This window comes from Vulpes lagopus, chromosome 3 (genome assembly GCF_018345385.1).
Source record: "Vulpes lagopus strain Blue_001 chromosome 3, ASM1834538v1, whole genome shotgun sequence".
NCBI classification, from domain to species: Eukaryota; Metazoa; Chordata; class Mammalia; order Carnivora; family Canidae; genus Vulpes; species Vulpes lagopus.
Window position 1 is genome coordinate 88539239 of NC_054826.1, and position 23220 is coordinate 88562458.

General features: G+C 39.3%; 1 pseudogene; it reads right to left on the bottom strand.

Moving 5' to 3' along the window:
• LOC121487306 overlaps positions 1-18570 on the bottom strand; it is a 49042-nt pseudogene extending 30472 nt beyond the window's left edge.
• Positions 18571-23220: the final 4650 nt, after the last annotated feature.

The window sequence follows — 23220 nt, forward strand, 5'->3', positions numbered from 1 at the left end:
AATACAACAGTGCAGGGGCTGGAGCGCGAATACAACAGTGCAGGCCCCGGAGCACAGGGCGCCGGGACACAGCCCAGGATCCGGCCTCCCCCGGGACAGGCAGAGGCCGGGAGGGCCCAGGACAGCGAGGACGCTCCTGCCCCAGCTGAGCAGATCAGCGACCCCGCCCCGGAGCCTCCAGGCCCTGCAGATGGAGAGCCGCGGAGTTACTGCGGGAGCTGACTCCAGGGCTGCAGAGCTGGCCCTGCCACTGGGGCTGTTCCTCCTGGGGCCTCACGGGGTAAACAACCCCCACTGAGCCCTGCACCAGGCAGGGGCAGAGCAGCTCCCCCAAGCGCTAACACCTGAAAATCAGCACAACAGGCCCCTCGCCCAGAAGACGAGCTAGACGGACAAGTTCCAGGGGAAGTCAAGGGACTTAAAGTATACAGAATCAGAAGATACTCCCCCGTGGTTTTTTCTTTTCTTTTCTTTTTCGGTTTTTTTTTTTTTTTTTTTTTTTTTTGCTTGTTGATTTCTGTTGGCTTACCCCACCTGTATTTTCCTTTCTTTCTTTTTCTTTCACTTTTTCTTCTCTTTTTTTCTTCCCTTTTTCTTTTTGTCTTTTCTTTCCTTCTTTCTCTCCTCTCTTTTTCTCCTTTTCCCAATACAACTTGTTTTTGGCCACTCTGCACTGAGCAAAATGACTAAAAGGAAACCTCACCTCAAAAGAAAGAATCAGAAACAGTCCGCTCTCCCACAGAGTTACAAAATCTGGATTACAATTCAATGTCAGAAAGCCAATTCAGAAGCACTATTATACAGCTACTGGTGGCTCTACAAAAAATCATAAAGGACTCAAGAAACTTCATGACTGCAGAATTTAGATCTAATCAGGCAGAAATTAAAAATCAATTGAATGAGATGCAATCCAAACTAGAAGTCCTAACAACAAGGGTTAACGAGGTGGAAGAATGAGTGAGTGACATAGAAGACAAGTTGATGGCAAAGAGGGAAACTGAGTGAAAAAAAGAGACAAAAAATTAAAAGACCATGAAGAGAGATTAAGGGAAATAAACAACAGCATGAGGAAGAAAAACCTATGTTTAATTGGGGTTCCCAAGGGCGCCGAAAGGGCCAGAGGGCCAGAATATGTATTTGAACAAATCATAGCTGAAAACTTTCCTAATCTGGGAAGGGAAACAGGCATTCAGATCCAGGAAATACAGAGATTCCCCCCTAAAATCAATAAAAACCGTTCAACACCTCGACATTTAATAGTGAAGCTTGCAAATTCCAAAGATAAGGAGAAGATCCTTAAAGCAGCAAGAGAAAAAAAGTCCCTGACTTTTATGGGGAGGAGTATTAGGGTAACAGCAGACCTCTCCACAGAGACCTGGCAGGCCAGAGAGGGCTGGCAGAATATATTCAGAGGCCTAAATGAGAAGAACATGCAACCAAGAATACTTTACCCCGCAAGGCTCTCATTCAAAAGGGAAGGAGAGATAAAGAGTTTCCAAGACAGGCAGGAACTGAAAGAATATGTGACCTCCAAACCAGCTTTGCCAGAAATTCTAAGGGGGACTCTTAAAATTCCCCTTTAAGAAGAAGTTCAGTGGAACAGTCCACAAAAACAAGGACTGAATAGATATCATGATGACACTAAACTCATATCTTTCAATAGTAACTCTGAACATGAACGGGCTTAATGACCCCATCAAAAGGCGCAGGGTTTCAGACTGGATAAAAAAGCAAGACCCATCTATTTGCTGTCTACAAGAGACTCATTTTAGACAGAAGGACACCTACAGCCTGAAAATAAAAGGTTGGAGAACCATTTACCATTCAAATGGTCCTCAAAAGAAAGCAGGGGTAGCCATCCTTATATCAGATAAACTAAAATTTACCCTGAAGACTGTAGTGAGAGATGAAGAGGGACACTATATCATACTTAAAGGATCTATCCAACAAGAGGACTTAACAATCCTCAATATATACCCCGAATGTGGGAGCTGCCAAATATTTAAAACAATTAATAACCAAAGTGAGGATATACTTAGATAAAAATACACTTATACTTGGTGACTTTAATCTAGCTCTTTCTATACTAGATAGGTCTTCTAAGCACAACATCTCCAAAGAAACGAAAGCTTTAAATGATACACTGGACCACTTGGATTTCACAGATATCTACAGAACTTTACATCCAAACTCAACTGAATACACATTCTTCTCAAGTGCACATGGAACTTTCTCCAGAATAGACCACATACTGGGTCACAAATCAGGACTGAACCGATACCAAAAGATTGGGATCATCCCCTGCATATTCTAAGACCATAATGCCTTGAAATTAGAACTAAATCACAACAAGAAGTTTGGAAGGACCTCAAACACGTGGAGGTTAAGGACCATCCTGCTAAAAGATGAAAGGGTCAACCAGGAAATTAGAGAAGAATTAAAAAGATTCATGGAAACTAATGAGAATGAAGATACAACCATTCAAAATTTTTGGGATGCAGCAAAAGCAGTCCTAAGGGCGAAATACATCGCAATACAAGCATCCATTCAAAAACTAGAAAGAACTCAAATACAAAAGCTAACCTTATACATACAGGAGTTAGAGAAAAAACAGCAAAGAGATCCTACACCCAGCAGAAGAAGAGAGATAAAGATTCAAGCAGAACTCAATGAAATCGAGACAGAACTGTGGAACAGATCAACAGAACCAGGAGTTGGTTCTTTGAAAGAATTAATAAGATAGATAAACCATTAGCCAGCCTCATGTAAAAGAAGAGAGAGAAGACTCAAATTAATAAAATCATGAATGAGGGATCCCTGGGTGGCGCAGCGGTTTAGCGCCTGCCTTTGGCCCAGGGCGCGATCCTGGAGACCCGGGATCGAATCCCACATCGGGCTTCTGGTGCATGGAGCCTGCTTCTCCCTCTGCCTGTGTCTCTGCCTCTCTCTCTCTCTCTCTCTCTCTCTCTCTGTGACTATCATAAATAAATAAAAATTAAAAAAAAAATTTAAAATCATGAATGAGAAAGGAGATACCAATACCAACAACAAGGAAACACAAATGATTTTAAAAACATATTATGAACAGCTCTACGCCAATAAATTAGGCAATCTAGAAGAAATGGATGCATTCCTGGAAAGCCACATACTACCAAAACTGGAATAGGAAGAAATAGAAAATCTGAACAGGCCAATAACCAGGGAGGAAATTGAAGCAGTCATCAAAAACCTCCCAAGACACAAAAGTCCAGGGCCAGATGGCTTCCCTGGGGAATTCTATCAAACGTTTAAAGAATAAACCATACCTATTCTCCTAAATCTGTTTGGAAAGATAGAAAGAGATGGAGTACTTGCAAATTCGTTCTATGAGGCCAGCATTACCTTAATTCCAAAACCAGACAAAGACCCCACCAAAAAGGAGAATTGCAGATCAATATCCCTGATGAACATGGATGCAAAAATTCTCAACAAGATACTAGCCAATAGGATCCAAAAGTACATTAAGAAAATTATTCATCATGACCAAGTAGGATTTATTCCCGGGACACAAGGCTGGTTCAACACTCGTAAAACAATCAATGTGATTCATCATATCAGCAAGAGAAAAGTCAAGAACCATATGATCCTCTCATTAGATGCAGAGAAAGCATTTGACAAAATACAGCATCCATTCCTGATCAAAACTCTTCAGAGTGTAGGCATAGAGGGAACTTTCCTCAACATCTTAAAAGCCATCTACAGAACGCCCACAGCAAATATCATTCTCAATGGGGAAGCACTGGGAGCCTTTCCCCTAAGATCAGGAAAAGGACAGGGATGTCCACTCTCACCACTGCTTTTCAACATAGTACTGGAAGTCCTAGCCTCAGCAATCAGACAACAAAAAGACATTAAAGGCATTCAAATTGGCAAAGAAGAAGTCAAACTCTCCCTCTTCGCCGATGACATGATACTCTACATAGAAAACCCAAAAGCCTCCACCCCAAGATTGCTAGAACTCATACAGCAATTTGGTAGCATGGTAGGATACAAAATCAATGCCCAGAAATCAGTGGCATTTCTATACACTAACAATGAGACTAAAGAAAGAGAAATTAAGGAGTCAATCCCATTTACAATTGCACCCAAAAGCATAAGATACCTAGGAATAAACCTAACCAAAGAGGTAAAGGATCTATACCCTAAAAACTATAGAACACTTCTGAAAGAAATTGAGGAAGACACAAAGAGATGGAAAAATATTCCATGCTCATGGATTGGCAGAATTAATATTGTGAAAATGTCAATGTTACCCAGGGCAATTTACACGTTTAATGCAATCCCTATCAAAATACCATGGACTTTCTTCAGAGAGTTAGAACAAATTATTTTAAAATTTGTGTGGAATCAGAAAAGACCCCGAATAGCCAGGGGAATTTTATTTTATTTTTTTAATTTTTTTTATTTATTTATGATAGTCACACACACACACGCACAGAGAGAGAGAGAGAGATAGAGAGAGAGAGAGGCAGAGACATAGGCAGAGGGAGAAGCAGGCTCCTTGCACCGGGAGCCCGATGTGGGATTCGATCCTGGGTCTCCAGGATCGCACCCTGGGCCAAAGGCAGGCGCCAAACCGCTGCACCACCCAGGGATCCCGTCAGGGGATTTTTAAAAAAGAAAACCATATCTGGGGACATCACAATGCCAGATTTCAGGTTGTACTACAAAGCTGTGGTCATCAAGACAGTGTGGTACTGGCACAAATACAGACACATAGATCAATGGAACAGAATAGAGAACCCAGAAGTGGACCCTGAACTTTATGGTCAACTAATATTCATAAAAGAGGAAAGACTATCCACTGGAAGAAAGACAGTCTCTTCAATAAATGGTGCTGGGGAAATTGGACATCCACATGCAGAAGAATGAAACTAGACCACTCTCTTGCACCAGACACAAAGATAAACTCAAAATGGATGAAAGATCTAAACGTGAGACAAGAGTCCATCAAAATCCTAGAGGAGAACACAGGCAACACCCTTTTTGAACTCGGCCACAGTAACTTCTTGCAAGATACATCCACGAAGGCAAAAGAAACAAAAGCAAAAATGAACTATTGGGACTTCATCAAGATAAGAAGCTTTTGCACAGCAAAGGATACAGTCAACAAAACTAAAAGACAACCTACAGAATGGGAGAAGATATTTGCAAATGACATATCAGATAAAGGGCTAGTTTCCAAGATATATAAAGTACTTATCAAACTCAACACCAAAGAAACAAACAATCCAATCATGAAATGGGCAAAAGACATGAACAGAAATCTCACAGAGGAAGACATGGACATGGCCAACAGGCGTATGAGCAAATGCTCTGCATCACCTGCCATCAGGGAAATACAAATCAAAACTGCAGTGAGATACCACCTCACACCAGTGAGAATGGAGAAAATTAACAAGGCAGGAAACCACAAATGTTGGAGAGGATGCGGAGAAAAGGGAACCCTCTTACGCTGTTGGTGGGAATGTGAACTGGTGCAGCCACTCTGGAAAACTGTGTGGAGGTTCCTCAAAGAGTTAGAAATAGACCTGCCCTACGACCCAGCAATTGCACTGTTGGAGATATACCCCAAAGTTGTTAAGCAGAAAGTAAAACCAGGATCTTTCAGATATGAGTAGAGTTCTGTGTGTATTATGTGCCTTGTGTACCTTAACAGACATTTCAGACCTCTGAGAACTGATCTGTAATCCAGGCTCTCTGACTCTTACTAACTTTGTATAAACTGTGAATATTATAATTTCAGGCTTTGTAGCTTGCAGGAGCTGAAATGGTGATTAAAACCTTTACATAGACTCAAAACTAAATCATGAACTATTAGAGAAAGAGACTCCATGCTTCTTCAGTATCTTGATGTTTCCACACTTCTGAGTTTGAAAATAAAATTGCCTATTTAAATGATTCTACATATATTTTAGTGTACACGTTCAGAAGCTGTTTTCTTGGAAAGCACCCAACACTTTTGATTGCTGTACATACTAATTTATTACCAGAATAAATTATTGATATGGTAAATAAAGTCATAATTCAAATCCAAAAAAAAATTACACTTGTATAACAGGATATTAAAAAGATCAAGTATTAACCAATCTGGACAGATCTTAAATGAAATACTAAATTTTAAATACAGGGGTGCCAGGGTGGCTCAGTCAGTTAAGCATCCGGTCTTAGATTTTGGTTCAGGTTATGATTTCGGGGTCAAAGGATTGAACTCCACATTGGGCTCTGCTCAGCACAGTGTGCTTAAGATTCTTTCCCCTCCCTCTCTTCCCCCCCTCCCCCGTTTGTTCTCTCTGAAATAAAATCTTTTAAAAGAAATTAAAAATAAATTTTAAACAGAGCTGCAGGAACATACATAGCAAATAAGAGAGCCTTCATAATTCTAAAAATCATATAAAACAAAAATACATTATTATTTTACGATATATACATACAGTTCTGTCTACCTACACAAATAGAACAACAAATCAATGTACATATACAAATAGAAAGGAACAGTGAGTCAGGGATGAAAACGCAGTAGTGGACTGATTTAATGGCCCCAGAAATATTCATGGCCTAATCCCTGGAACCTGTGAACACTACCATATATGGCCAGAGAGACTTTACAGATAGGATTAAGCTAAGAATCGAAAAGAGGAAATTTTCCTGGATGATCCAGATCAGGCCTGGAGCTTAATCACAAGCATCCTAACAAGCCTTCAGACAGAGCCTGGACTACAGAAGAGAAGGCAATGTAAAGACAAAGTGGAGACTGAAGTAATGCACTTTGAAAACGAAGGAAGTTGCCAGATAGCTTTAAAAAAAAAAAAAAAAAGCCAGAGACTTTCCCCCTCAGAGCCTTCAGAAGATACCAATCTTGCCACTGCCTTGATTTTAGACCCATAAGGTTAATCTCAGACTTCTGACTTCCAAGAACTCTAAGAGGATAAATCTGTGTTGGCTTAAGCCACTACATTTGTGGTCATTTGTTACAGCTTTTAATGCAGTTATATATTTCTACCAAGTCAAGACTCCATAAAGGAGCTATCACTATCATTAGACAGGTAGGAAGGGGCTACGTGGAGTCACAGGAGCCTACAGTAGACTTCAGAGGAGCACAGGCAATGAAGTCAAATGCTACAGAAGTCAAGGAACTCATACACTGCAAAATATCACTGAAGCAAACCTTGTTCAGGAAAAGAGGTATGACAGGAAACTCCCAGAGTGCCAGCCCTCCCCAGAAACATCAAAAAAAAAAAAAAACCCACAACTATCAGAATGAATTTTATCAGAACCCTGGAAAAGAGGCAAAACCTGACAACCATCAAGCAAATGACTGACCGAGAAGGCGGCAAGTGAAACCTGGTGGGAGAGATCCGTTTCATTTTAACTCCATCTTGCTCCACCACACCCTCTCAGGCCGCACAGAACTGCTAGGGCTACCAGAACAACTATAAAAACTGAGTGGCTTACATGACATAAATTTACTGTTTGCAGTTGCAGTTCAGAAGACTGGAGTCCAAGAGTTTGGTGTTCGCACAGTGTTTTTTACTGAGCACTGTGAGGGAAGGAGGTGTTTGAGGCCTCTCTCAAGGGCTTGCAGAAGGCCATTTTCTCCCTATGACACATCATCTTCCCTATGTATGCAACTCTGTGCCCAAATCTCCCTTTAATGGGGATTCCAGCTTAATGACCTCAGTTTAACTTGATTGCCTCTGTAAAAACCCTGTCTCCAAATGAGGTCATATTCTAAGGTACTGGGTAGGGGTTAGGACTTGTACATATGACTCTTCAGCAAACAAAATTTAATCCATGACACTAGCTCAGCCACAGTCTTAGAAGATGAAATCCCATATTCTTGGTGTGGATTCCTGGTGCTAGAGAGAGTAAAACAGAGCTGGTTCTCAAACAATTGGGATTGTTTGTTTTGACCTGTCTAGTGGTGATCTGCAAGACTAATGCAGAATGCTAATAACTCTCTCACACTGGAGAAATGACTATGGAGAAAGCATCTAAAACAGTTAAAGGCAAATGAGCCAGCTGTTGCCACCAGGGGCAAAAGATATCAGCTGGAGCAAACAAGATATGACAAAAAAGTCTAGGAAGAAAAGCTGGGGAGTGAAATGGTTTGAGATTTTGAAAAACATCTGTATACTACTGGAAATCTGGAAGACACCACACATATTCAGGATGAGGCACACATTCAAAAAAGCCCCAAGCTCACTTCTAATGGCCACCAGCTGTGGGTAAGCAAAAAGTGAGGGTGAAGGAAGAGTTGTAAATGACCCAGCTTGTTATGGGAGGTGTACCCCAATGCACCTAGACCCCAGCAGCAAGGACTCAAGAGATTTTTGGTTTTGTTGGCCCTAGGCATTTAAATCTCTGTTAAATCACTAGTTCAACACTGGCAGATGAAATAGAGACTTTGGTAAAGACATGGAACAATCAGTCTTTATAGAAATAGTTTAGAAACTCATTACACAACCACAAAACTATGCTTCACACAACAGTAACAAGTCTGGGGTATAGCGTAAGGGATGACTTGATTTCTTTTTTAATTTTTTTAATTTTTTATTTATTTATGATAGTCACAGAGAGAGAGAGAGAGAGAGAGAGGCAGAGACACAGGCAGAGGGAGAAGCAGGCTCCATGCAAGGAGCCTGACGTGGGACTCGATCCCGCATCTCCAGGATTGCGCCCTGGGCCAAAGGCAGGCGCCAAACCACTGCGCCACCCAGGGATCCCCGATGACTTGATTTCTGAGTTAACATAATATTCAAAATGTCTGGTCTTCACCAAAAAATATCAGGGCACTTAAATGGGAAAGTATATTCCATTCATAAAAATTAATAGATGCTTTCTCTGAGAAGTGCTAGGCTATGGACTTACAAAACAAAGATTATAAGTCAACTGTCTTAAATAGGTTTAAAGAGATAAAGGGAACCATGAAAAAAAAAAACTAAAGAAAAACAGAAGAATGATGTTCCACCAAAGCAAGCATCAACAGAGAGATAGAAAGTATAAAAGGGAACCAAACAGAAACTCCCAAGTTGAAAAAATAATTAAAATGAAAGATCCACTAGAGGTTTCTGCTGCAGATACAAGAAGGTAGGAAAGGAAATCAACAAACTCTAAGATCGGTAAACTGAAATTATACAGTCTAAAGGGCAGAAAGAAAAAAGACTGAAGAAGAATACAGACAGCCTAAGAGATCTGTGGGACAGCAACAAGCATACCAAAAGCTACATAATGGGATCCCAGAGGGATGAGCAAAAAAAATATTTAAAAAAAATAATAGCTGAAACCTCCCAAAGTTGATGAAAAAGATTAATCTATACATCCAAGAAGCTCAAGGAACTACAAATAGGATAAACACTGAGATACAGCATACCAACTGTCAAGACAACAAAAAGAATCTTGAAAGAACAGGGAAGACTCATCATGTACAAGACAGTGTTAGAAAAATTAATAGCCAATTTCTCATCAGAAAAGGTGCTAAAAGAAGAAAATTCAATGAAGAATTCTATATTCAGAAAAACTATTCTTCAAAATGACAAAAGTAGGGGCACCAGGGTGGCTCAGTTAGTTGAGCATCCAACTCTTGATTTCAGCTCAGGTCTTGATCTTGGGGTCATGAGTTAGAGCTCCATGTTGGGCTCCACACTAGGTGTGGAACCTACTTAAAAAAAAAGAAGAAATTAAGCCATTCTCAGACAAAGGCTGAGAGAGTTTGTTGTTAATACACCTATCCTACAAGAAATGCTAAAAGGAGTCCTTGATGAATGGAAGACATTAACTCAAAGCCATTAGAAGAAATAAGGAACACCATTAAACTAAACTACAAAGGTAAACATAAAAGCCAACAGCATTGTATTTTTAGTTAATAAGCTTCATTTTTTTCCTCTGATTTAAAAGATATAAGCATTAAATAATAACTACAAATCTGTTAATGGGCACACATATGAGATTCCCAGAGCTGCTACAACAAATTCCCCAAAATTGGTAGTTTTGTAATGAGAAATATATTCTCTCACAGTTCTGGAAGCTGGAAGTCCAAAAGCAAGGCATCACCAAGGCCATGCTCCCATCTGGGACTCTGGGTAGACTCTCTCCTTGCCTCTTTCTAGCTTCCAATAATGACCAGCAACAGTTGACATTCCTTGGTTTGCAGCTGCATTATTCCAATCTCTTATCACATGGTGTCTTCCCTGTTTGTCTCTCTCCTTGTGATAGAGTAAGAAATATGTGTTTTTGTCTTTGTCTCAGGAAGGACAAAGAATAATAAAAATCAGAATTAACAAAACTGAAATTTGCTTCTTTGGAAAAAAATCAACAAAATTGAAACACCTTTATCTAGATTGACAAGTAAAAATTAGAGAAAGCTCAAAATATTCAAATCAGAAATTGAGACACTACTACCAACCTAAGAGAAATAAAAAGGGTTGTTAAAAAATACTATGAACAATTAATTATAATACCAAAAAATTAGGTAACTTAGATGAAATGAATAAATTCCTAGAAACACACAAATTACCACAGACTCAAGAAAAAAAATACAAAATGTGAATAGTAAGCAAAGAGATAGAATTAGTAATCAAAAACCTCCCAACAAAGAAATGTACAGAACCAGATGACCTCACTGGTGAATTTTAACAAAGATAAAGAAGAAACAACAATAATCTTTCCCAAACTCCTCATCAAAAAAGAAGATAAATACATACTTCTTAACACTATGAAACTGGTATTAATTACCCTTATAGTAAAGCCAGATGAAGGCATCACAATAAAAGAAAATGATAGAACAATGCATCTTATGGATACAGATGTAAAATTATCAACCAAATACTATGAATTTGAGGCAAATGACATACTAAAAGGATCATGAATCATGACAAAGTGGAATTTACATGGGGAATGCAAGAGCAGTTTAACATAAGAACATTAATATATCACAACAATAAAGAACATATACACATACAGTTCTCAATTGAAGCAGAAAAAATAACTACATATAAAAACTTTTTCAGAATACAAATCACTCAATAAATTAGGAGTAAAAGCGAACTCCACCACATGAGAAAAGATATTTATGAAAAACAGGTAATATATTTATTAATAGTGAAAGACTCAATGCTTTCCAGTGAGATCAGGAACAAGACAAGAATACCCACTTAGACCACTCCAAGTCATCACTGTTAGAGAAATCCCAGCCAGAGCAATTAGGTATGAAAAAGAAATAAAGATGCACAAATTAGAAAGAGTGAAGTAAAACTTTCCCTATTTATAGAAGACATGATCTTTTAAATAGAAAATCCTAAAGAATCCACAAAAAACCCTATTAGAGCTAATAAGTGAATTCAGCAGAATTGTAGAACACTAGATGAATATACAAAAAGCAGTTGTTTTTCAATACACTAATAATGAACAATCCAAAAGTAAATTAAGAAAACAATTCTATTTACAATAGCATAAAAAATAAAATACTTAGGAACAGATTTAATCAAGGTGGTCCAAGACTTGCACACTGAAAACCACAAAACTGTGGTGAAAGAAATTTTATTTTTATTTTTTTAAAAGATTTATTTAAAAAAAATAAAATAAATAAAAGATTTATTTATTTATTTATTCATGATAGACATAGAGAGGGAGAAAGAGAGGCAGAGACACAGGCAGAGGGAGAAGTAGGCTCCATGCTGGGAGCCTGACGCGGGGCTTGATCCCGGGACCCAGGATTGCGCCCTGGGCCAAAGGCAGGTGCTAAACTGCTGAGCCACCCAGGGATCCCCCTGAAAGAAATTTTAAAAGAGTAAATAAATGGACACTCTTTTTTTCTTGAAATGGAATATTTAATATAGATAACATGGTGATGCTCCTCCAGTGTTCTACAGATTCAATGAAAAATCCAGCAGCCTTTTTTTTTTTGCAGAAATGGACAGGATCTTCAAATTCATATGTAATTGCAGAGGACATCAAATAGCCAAAACAGGGGTACCTGCATGTTGCAGTCGGTTAAGCACCTGATTCTTGGTTTCAACTCAGGTAGTGATCTCAGAGTCATGAGATCGAGCCCCATGTCAGGCTCTGTACTCAGTGTGGAGTCTACTTGAGATTCTCTCTCCCTCTCACTGCCTCTCCTGCTTGTATGCACTCTCTCTCTCTAAAATAAATAAGTATTTTAACAAAAATAGCCAAAACAATACTGGCAAATTTGTTCAGGAAACAAATTAGAGAACTCACACTTCTTGACTTCAAACATGCTACAAAGCTACAGTATCAAAACGGGATAGAACTGGCATAATAATATACATATAGAGCAAATGAACAGAATTGACAGTCCAGAAATAAACCCACACATCTATGGTCAACTGATTCTCAACAAAGGTGCCAAGGTCATTCAATGGGAGAAAAAATAGTCTCAATAGATCAAAGACCTAAATGTAAGAGTTATTACATTTAAGAGTATTAACACTCTTAGAAGAAAACAGGAGTGAATCTTCATGATCTTAGATTGACAGTGGATTCTTAGATATGACATCAAAAGCAAATGCAACAAAGTAAAAGAGATAAGCCAGACTTAACCAAATTAAAACCTTTTGTGAATCAAAGGACATACTTTCAAGAGAATGAAAAGATAACTCACAAAACGGGAAGAATATTTGAAAATATATCTGATAAAAGTCTAGTCTCCAAAATACGCTTACAATAAATCGAATTTAAAAAATGAGCCAAGGATTTGAATGGACATATCTGCAAAGCAGATACACAAATATCCAATAAGCATATGAAAAGATACTCATTAGTCATTAGGAAAAAAGCAAATCAAAACCACAATGAAATAGTACTTCATACCCACCAGGGTGGCTATAATAAAGACAATAAGCTTTGTCAATAATGAGGAAAAATGAACTCTTATACATTATTGGTGGAAATATAAAATTGTGCAGGCATTGTGAAAAACAGTTTGGCTGTTCCTCAAAAAATTAAAACTACAACTGGGGCATCTGGGTGGCTCAGTGACTGAGCATCTGCCTTTGGCTCAGGTCATAATCCCAGGGTCTTGGGATCGAGTCCTGCATTGGGCTCCCTGCAGGGAGCCTGCTTCTCCCTCTGCCTATGTCTCTCCCTCTCTCTCTGTGTCTCTCATGAATAAATAAAAAATCTTTAAAAAAAGTTAAAACTACAACAAAAGTACAATCCAGCATTTCACTTCTCAGTAAATACCCAGAAGAACTAAAGACATATTCAAGAAAACTTGCACATGAATGTTCAAAGCAGCACAATTCACAATAGTGGGAAGGCAGAAACAAGCCAAATGTCTGTTAACTGATAAGTAAACAGAATATAGTCCATTTATACAATGGAATATTATTCAGCAATAAAAAGGAACAAAGTAAAAAAAAGGAACATAGTCTTGGTAAAAAGGTACAAACATTCAGCTATAAAATGAAGAAGGTCTGAGGATCTAATATATAACATGGGGACTAAAGTTGATATCACTGCATTGTACCACTAAAATTTTCTAAGAGAGAACTTAAAAGTTTCTCACCAAAAAAAACAAAACAAAAACAAAAAACATACAAAAAAAGAAATATATGAGGTGATAGATGTGTTAGCAGATTAGATGGGAAGAATCCTCTGACAATGTATACAAATATCAAAATCACGATGTTCACTAAGTATCTTACAGTTTTGTCAAATATACCTTAATAAAGATGGAAAAGAAAAAGAATGACATCTGTAACATGCCCAATATGGACGCATTTTTAAAACATTATACTAAGTGAAGGAAGCCACATAAAACAATACATATTGTATGACTGCATTTATATAAAAGACCCAGAAGACAAAAGTCCATACTGAGGGAAAGGAGATGAGTGGTTGCCAGGGACTGGGAATTCTGGAGTTGTTTTAAGAACATGTAGTCAATTTATTCCAAAGAAGTTCTAGGTTATCAAAGGAAAACAAAACAAACTAAGACCAATGGACAGCTGTCTACATGGGCTTCAGTCATACATCCTCCTAAAAAACCTCATTTAACTAGGTTCCTCTTGGTACTGTCTCTTGCTTCCATTAAAGGATAATTATAGGCATTTAGTTTATGGTTGCCAACAGAAGGTTGTTTATCATTTATATAAACAGAAACAAAAATTTTTTATTCAGCTTTCGAAACCAGAAAGTCTTTAGGTTCCAAAAGAAAGCGGGCTGCTCTATGCATGTCTTTTTTTTTTTTTTTTTCAGAGGTTGGGGTAGGGAATCAAGGCTAAAACGCCAGAAATATTTGCAAGTTAAGTTTGATAACCATCTAACTTCATATGATGTGTGTGTGCATCTATCTCCTGCCAACTTTGCCTTATTGATCTGTAAATCCAATGCTACTGGTCTATACACCTCATCACCTAAAATTCTGTTCAAAAATGAAAATCCTCAGGCCCCACTCTATGGTTGAAAAAACTTCCCAGTTTTGATCTGATGCACACTAAAGTTTGAGAACTACTGTGCTATGCTGTTTTCTTCAGGTTCATTATAGTTCTACTTTTCCATTTTAAATATAGGCATCATTAACCTTATAAAATCCATTATAAAACAAACCAGAAAACGACTTCAACAACTCACACAGGATTTCTTCATATTTTGCTGATCTCTCTTGGAAAAATGTAGAGGTCTCTGAAGGTAGAGCTGGGATAGAAAAAGAGGAATGAAGTCATTAGAGGTACAGATTGCCTTACAGTTCTTGGACTTGTCTTTTTTTTTGTTTTTAAGATTTTATTTATTTATGAGACACAGAGAGAGAGGGGCAGAAACACAAGCATAGGGAGAAGCAGACTCCACACAGGGAATCTGATCCTGGGACTTGATCCTGGGACTCGATCCCAGGACTCCAGGTTCGCGCCCTGAGCCGAAGGCAGGCGCTAAACCACTGACCCACCCAAGGATCCCCTTGGACTTGTCTTCGTAAAAATCTGCAAACATCACCAGGGTGAAATGCCTCTCTGTGTGAGAGTATCCTTTTCACCTTACAGATCGGGCAAGAAAGGACATAGGATAAAGCACCCACACATCCACACGTGACTGTGATTTGGCCATGCAGAGCTTGGGTGTGCAACTTTTCATTGGATGAATGGAAGTATTGTCTAGGACATTTATAAAAAGATTTTATTTATTCATGAGATACACAGAGAGAGACAGAGACAGGCAGAGGGAGAAGCAAGCTCCCTGCAGGGAGCCCAATACGGAACTCCATCCCGGGACCGCGGGAACATGCTGAGCTGAAGGCAGATGCTCAACCGCTGAGCCACCCAGGGTGTCCCTTATCTAGGACACTTTTAAAACAATGTCTATACCCCTTTCTTCTGTTTCAAAGAAATTTTTAAAATGAGAAAATTGGTTAGACAAATTGCAGTATGTTAAATGAAGCAACACTAAACCTTCAGCAAAGGTTGTATAACAAAAGTTGTTACATGTACATTTCCTTGTTTACTCCTCCAGTTAGAGAACCCAACCAAAGCTATGAAAAAAAGGAGGGAGGTACTTTCAGGTAAGGGTACTTTTTAATTGTTTTTCTAAAGGACGTGCAGATTCTCCAATGGCTGTCTTTTAAGGAATGTATGTTACCAGTGATGATGTACCATTGAATTGGAGAGGCTCAACATCTCTTCTGGGTTCCGCCCCTAACACAATGCCAGGGAAACTCACGTATACTCTCAGCATCTATTTCTCCTCAACTTTTAAGAAGAAACATAACTCTTCTTGTACTGCTGTCCTATAAAGAACTCATCAACACATCTTTAAATGCTAGATTCATTGTATGGGAAGAGCTCAGAATTGGGAAAGAGGGAAAGATAAAGACAGTGGGGATTGAGCTGGGATTGGTGAGACAAAACTGACTCACATCTAGTGTTAAGGCCCTTCCCCACATATCCCTGGAAGGCCTCCACTGAAGTTTTATTTCCTGTGTTGGCTAACTGCCCTTCACTCCTTTCACCCTGGTTGCCCTCCTCCGGGCCTCCCATCATTGGGCAGCCTGGGAAAGCCTCTGAATGTGGCAACACTCTCAAATCTCACTCATTCTGAACAGGCTGTGAAAATCTAGGGTCTCCTCGTCTCCAGGAACACAGAGGCAGCATAGTTTAAGAGGCATCTTGGATGGCTGGGTGGGTTAAGCAACTGACTGGGTCTCAGCTGAAGTCTTGATCTCAGGGTCATGAGCTGAGTCCCACACTGACCCTATTTAAAAACAAACTCAAATAGTGGGAAGGTTCTCTCCACCTAACATTCTGTTCTTAGAGACTCCTCCTTACTTCACCTCCTTGTTCTAAGGTAGATGAGAAATGAGCCTGAAGGGCAAATTCATTTTAACTGCAATTGTCACGCAGGCCCACAGTTCAAACGTATTTGTTATTATATAGAATCTGAGGTCAGACTATCAATAAACTCAAATCAAGGCTGCTGAAAACACTGTTACAGACCTAATTTGGAAACAGTTATGCTATCCCTATCAAAAGCTCTGAAGACACCTAGGAATCCCTGAAACTGAACTACTACATGGTAAGATTCAATCATTCAAATTGTTTTTTCACATGTCAAATTAGTTCTTTTAAGTGCTATGCAGGATGCAATGTTTGCTTTTTATAACCAAGAAACTAAATTGCAGAGACTACGATATTTGAGAAACAACTAAAATTGTCTTCTAGTTTGCTAGCGTTGTGGCACGCACAGGAGTATATAACATTCCTCGCCGTCTCAGTGCTCTTTTTCGTTACAAGGAGAACTACACCGACCTACGTGAGCGGTTGTGAGCATAAAGTGATGAGTGATAAGAATAAGTCTATTAACAACAGCAGTCGATATCTACTCCTGGGCACTGAGCTGCAGTATTTAATCCTCTGAACAGTCCCGTGAGGCAGATGCTACTAATATCTTCAGTTTCACAGACGTCAAGTCTCGGCGTCGGTTACCCACCGCAAAGGGGTTTCTTGCCCAGCGCGGGCAGAGGCACCTGCTCAAGCCCGCCCCGCTCGACCAAGCGCTCCCACCGCGCAAGCGCAACGCGCGCTCCTCCCACGGCCGCACCCCCCGCGCCGCGGGGTCCTCGCGGAGCGTGCATCCTCCCCGGGCGCCGAGTCCCCGCCCCCCCGCAGGCCCCCTCCCCCTATCGGAGACTCCCGTCCCGTGGTCCGTGGTCCCTCCACGCAGCCTGCGCCTCCTCGTACCGTGTCTCGGGTGGAACAGCCGAGAGTCCCGCTGAGGTCCGCGGGTGGGTTCCCGCTGCCAGGCACTGCCGCCTTCGCCTGCTTCCCGGAGCCACGCAGGGGCCACCCAGATCGCCCCAGCCCCCTGGCCTCGCCCGCCCTCCCTCTGCGGCCGCACCAGCCCCCAGAGCGGCAGGCGGACCTGCAGGGCCCTGGAAACTCCGAACTGTCCCTCACTGTCGCGGCAGGACCTGAACGAGCCCGCGAGGTAATGCACATGCGCGAAAGGAGCGGCGGAAGGCCAGGTCCCGTCCGCACTGCGGTTCCCCTGAGCCCGCTCGCCCAGGGCTTTGGAAAATAGCTGAAACGTCGCTTCTTCAGCAATTCAGAGATTGTGGCATGGGTTTGTTGCTTCTGTACACAGCCCCGATTTTTTCAGTACCTCAAAGAAATGTCTCACAATCAGTGTGCCTTTCGAACCAAGCTAAATGTAAATCAGTGTGCATTTTGAATATAAGTAGGAAGGGTACTGTAAATATTAGAGATCGAATTAAATAGGAAATACTAGCCATAAAATAAAAAAACTGTTTCAAAGTAAACAATAGATAAGATAACATTTCAGCTGTGAAGAAGGTAGCAACTGGGACCTTCAAATATCAAATAAAAATAAATCCAGACTTCAGTAAAGAGAACCTTATTTCAAAAAGACTATTTCAATAAGAACAATGCTCTGACTTCAGGATCTAAAAGCATCTCAAAATTCAATAGAAAAACGCTTCTCTGGGGCACCTCACTGGCTCAGTTGGGGGGAGTGTGTGACTCTTGATCTTAGATTGTGAGTTTGAGCCCCACTTGGGTGTAGAGATTACTTACGTAAGTAAACTTTAGAAAAAGGCATTTCTTTTAGAGGGAGGAGTAAGAAGTCTGACAGGAGTACAAGAGAAGACATTTAAAAATAAGCAGGAACTTTTGAGAGGAAACTGGGCAAGTGAGTGGGGAAAATGAACTAAAAGCATGATGGCATAGTCTGATATGAAATGTTCCAGCTGTGGTCAGCCAACCGCGGGTTGAGCTGTTCAGGGTGTTTGCTCAGACCTGGGGACCAAACAAATGCAGGGGCTTGTGAAGAGAAGTGAAGCCAGATCAAAGTTTAGTCAAGCTAAGTCAGTGTGGATTTGACATATAAAAAAATTCTAAAAGCTGTCCTGTAAGCATAAAGAGAGCACTAGATATTATGTAGTAACTTGAAGCCATATTTTTAATTTAAATTAACATATAATGTATTTATTTCAGAGGTAGAAGTCAGTGATTCATCAGTCTTATATGATACCCAGTGCTGTTTAAGTCACAAGGGCATCACCCAGTTACCCATCTCCCCACCCCCCTTCCCTCCAACAATCCTCAGTTTTTTTCCTATGATTAAGAGTTTCTTATGGTTTGTCTCCCTATTTCAGTTCATTGTTTTATTTTTTCTTCTCTTCCCCTATGATCCTCTGTTTTGTTTCTTAAATTCCACACATGAATGAAATCATATAATTGTCTTATACTTCACTTGGCATAATACCTTCTAGTTCCAGCATGTCTTTGCAAATGGCAAGATTTCATTTTTTTTGGATGGCTTAGTAATATTCCATTGTATATATAGACCACATTTTCTTTATCCATTCATCTGTCGACAGGTATTTGGGCTCTTTCCATAGTTTGGCTATTGTGGACATTGCTGCTATAAACATTGGGTTGCAGGTGCCCTTCAGAATACTGCATTTATGTCTCTGGGGTAGTTCTATTTTTCACTTTTTGAGGAGCCTCCATACTGTTTTCCAGAGTAGCTACACCAGCTTGCATTCCCACCAACACCACATCCTTGCCAACATCTGCTGTTTCTTGAATTGTTAATTTTAGCCATTCTCTTGAGATTTTGATTTGTATTTCCCCGATGCTAGGTGATGTTGAGCATTTTTTCATGTATCTGTTGGCCATTTGCATGTCTCCTTTGGAGAAATGCCTGGTCATGCCTACTGCCCATTTCTCAATTGGATTATTTGTTCTTTGGGTATTGAGTTTGATGAGCTCTTTATAGATGACGAATACTAGCCCTTTATCTGATAAGACATTTGCAAATATCTTCTGCCATTCTGTTGGTTGTCTTGATTTTGTCGAATGGTTCCTTTGCTGTGCAAAAGCTTTTTATCTTGATGAAGTCCCAATAGTTCATTTTTGCCTTTGTTTCCCTTATGTTTGGAAATGTGTCTAGCAAGAAGTTGCTGCAGCTGAGGTCACAGAGGTTGCTGCCTACGTTCTCCTCTAGGGTGGATTCCTGTCTCACATTTAGGTCTTTCATCCACTTTGAGTCTATTTTTGTATATGGTGTGAGGAAATGGTCCAGTTTCATTCTTCTGCATGTGGCTGTCCAATTTTCCCAAATTGTTGAAGAGACTGTCTTTTTTTCTGTTGGACAGTCTTTCCTGCTTTGTCAAAAATTAGTTGACCATAGAGTTGAGGGTCCAATTCTGGGTTTTCTATTAAGTTCCATTGATCTATGTGTCTGTTTTTGTGCCAGTACCATACTGTCTTGATGATTACAGCTGTGTAGTACAGCTTGAAGTCTGGGATTATGATGCCACTAGTTTTGGTTTATTTTAACTTGAACTCACGTTAAGAAATAAAGAATACCAGTAAAGATAGCTACATAAGTAAATATAAAAACCAGTATCACTTTATTTTTTATTAGTAACTCCTCTACCTTTTTCTAATATAAGGTAAAAGATAAATGCACCAACGATAAATATAAAACAATGTTAATACCAAGAAACACATAAATTAGCAGAACTCAAGAAGAAATAGAATATCTCAACAGATACATAACAAATAGAGATTGAATCAGTAATGAAAAACCCCTCAACAACAAAGAGCCTAGGATCAGATGGCTTTACTGGTGAATTCAACCAAATATTTAAAAGAGTAATTAACATCAATACTTTCCAAACTCTCACATAAAATAATGGAGGAGAGAACACTTCACTCATTCTATGATGCCAACATTCTCCTTATTAAAAACCAAATGACAAAGCCCTCACCAAGAAAAACTATAGATGAAAATTATCAGTATAGTTATAAAAACCCTCAATAAAGTACTAACAATCTCTCTCTCTCTCTCTCTCTCTCTCTCTCTTTCTCACACACACACACACACACACACACGCATACACATACTCTACTGGCCCTGATATATGAATTAGGTTAGTTTTAAGATACAAGATCAATACTCAAAAATCACTTGTGTTTCTATATAGCAGCAATGGATAATCTGAAAAGGAAATTAAGAAATTCCATTTCTAATAGTATGTATGCTAAAATATCTAGGAATAATCTTAAGGAAAAGAAATTGTACACTGAAATCTGTACAACATTACTAAAAGAATTGAAGTAGACTGAAATAAATGGAAAGACATTCATTTTCATGCTATGGAAGACATAATGTTAAGATGGCAATATTACTCAAAGCAATCTACAGATTGAATGCAATATCTATCAAAATTCTACAGCTGTTTTGCAGAAATGAAAAAACTAATCTTCAAATTCCTAAAGAGTATGAAGCATCTCAGCCAAAGCAATGTTTAAAATGAACAAAGTTGAATGATGCACACCTCATGATTTCTAAACGTACCACACAGCTACATAAAAGAAATAGTAGGAGATATCCAGGTTTGATGTGGATCTGTGCAACTGTTTATGCCCACCAAATTTTTGTATAAGCAATAACAAACTTTCTAGAAGCTTCTTTATATCATACTTCAAAATGAACATGCTCCTTATCTAGTAATCCTATGTTTGGTACAATGCTAATAAAATAATTGTCAAGATGAAGATAAAAATAGATATAAATCATCAATGTGATTAAACAAACACGGAATTTCATTACAGAATATTGCAGCAATACTGTGAACAACTTTCTATTTACAAATTCAACAGCGTAGAAGAAATGGATTTCTTGAAAATCACAAACTTCCAAAACTCAACCAAAGTGAAATTGGCAATCGGAATAGTCCTACTACCATTTAAAAACTGGATATGTACGTAAAAATCTCCTAAAAAAGAAAATTCAGGACCCAGATTATTTCACTGGAGAATTGCCCCATTTAAAGAAGAATTCATTCCATTTTACACAATATTCAGAAAATAGAAGAGAAGGAAACACTCCCCATCTAATTTTATGAGATGTATGTTATCCTGATACTATTATCAACCAAGAAGTACAAAAATAAACCTACAGACCAATTTCCTCATGAACTTAGATGCAACAATCCTCAAAAAAATACCAGCAAACTGAATCCAGCTGTACAGATAGATCTATCATCTATCTATCTATCAATCATCTATCTATCATCTATCTATAAAATACACCATGACCAAGTAGAATTTATTCCTGGTGGACAAAGCTAGTTTAACATCAAAAATAAATCATGTAATCCACAACATCTACAGGCTAAAAGTTACCAGCAATTCTACATAAAATCAGTTTTTACTTTCAGGATTTCTCCATTACCCGTATAGGCACCAACTGGCCTTCACTGTGATGCCCCATGGTTAGGAGATTGGAGAATCAGTGCTATGAAGTTACTCTGACCTAGAGACTTTGTGTTTTCTGTATTTTTTAAAAAGATTTTATTTATTTATTCATGAGAGACACAGAGAGAAAGAGAGGAAGACACAGGCAGAGGGAGAAGCTGGCTCCATGCAGGGAGCCCGATGTGGGACTCGATCCCGGGTCTCCAGGATCATGCCCTGGGCTGAAGGCGGCGCTAAACCACTGAGCCACCAGGGCTGCCCTGTGTGTTCCGTATTTGTGTGCAAGTGTATATTAGTGATTTTATCTTTCTGACAGCTAATAATTTATCTATATGGCAAGGTAACTTGTTAGCTTGCAAGTTAAGATGAAAATTTCATACCTTCACTATTTATGACTTAATAGCTAATGTCCACCAAAGGTACTCTTGATCAAGTGCACAAAGTAGTATGGTCTATGAATGTCAGCAAGCCTCTTTCCCCATCTACTACAGTGATCATGGTCTCAATAAATCCATGAATAAAGTACCCATGTTAGCAGGGATAGACATTATATATGGGCAACAATATGGACCTCCCCTTACCAAGGCTGACTTAGTTAATGCTACTGCTTAGTGCCAAATTAGTCATCAAGAACAGATAGGGATAGACATTATACATGGACAAAAATAGGGACTTCCCCTTACCAAGACTGACTTAGATAATGCTACTGCTAAGTGCCAAGTCAGTCATCAAGAACAGAGATTAACACCAAGTTCTGATACAGCACCATTATCTGGGAGAACTAGTAAGCTACCTCCTGGCAGGCTGATTTGTATTTGACCTCTTCCATCATGGAAAGGACAGAGATTTATTCTTTTTGGAACAGATACATATTCTGGATATGGATTTGTCTTTCTTATCTGCATTGCTCCTATCAGCACCACTAGTCATGGTCTCAAAGAATGCCTTATTCACCATCATAGTATTCCTCTGGTCAAGAAATTCATTTCATAGCAAAGGAAGTGCAGCATTAAGTTCATGCCCACTGAATTAACTGGTCTTACCAAATACTTTATTACACTGAAACAGCTAGCCTAACTGAAAAGTAGAATGGCTTACTGGAGATTCAGTTATGTTGCCAATTGGAATATAACATCCTCAGAAAATAGATACAGTCTTTAGGAATGTAATATATACTTTCAAGTGAGCAAAGTTACTGCCACTTCCCCAGTGGCTGCTAGGCCCCTGGCACCAACAGAGCATTACTGACCATACCAAATCAATGGGAGGATTTTTTGTATACTCTCACCACCCCAAGATTTCAGGTCTTCAAGGGTCTTAGACTCAGAGACTCCTTAACCCGGAGAAGACTTTATAGGCCTCAGAGCCCACACACGTTTTCTCCTTTAATGCAAATGTAGTAGGAACAGTAGGACCAAGGTAATCATGTTCTTGATTCATA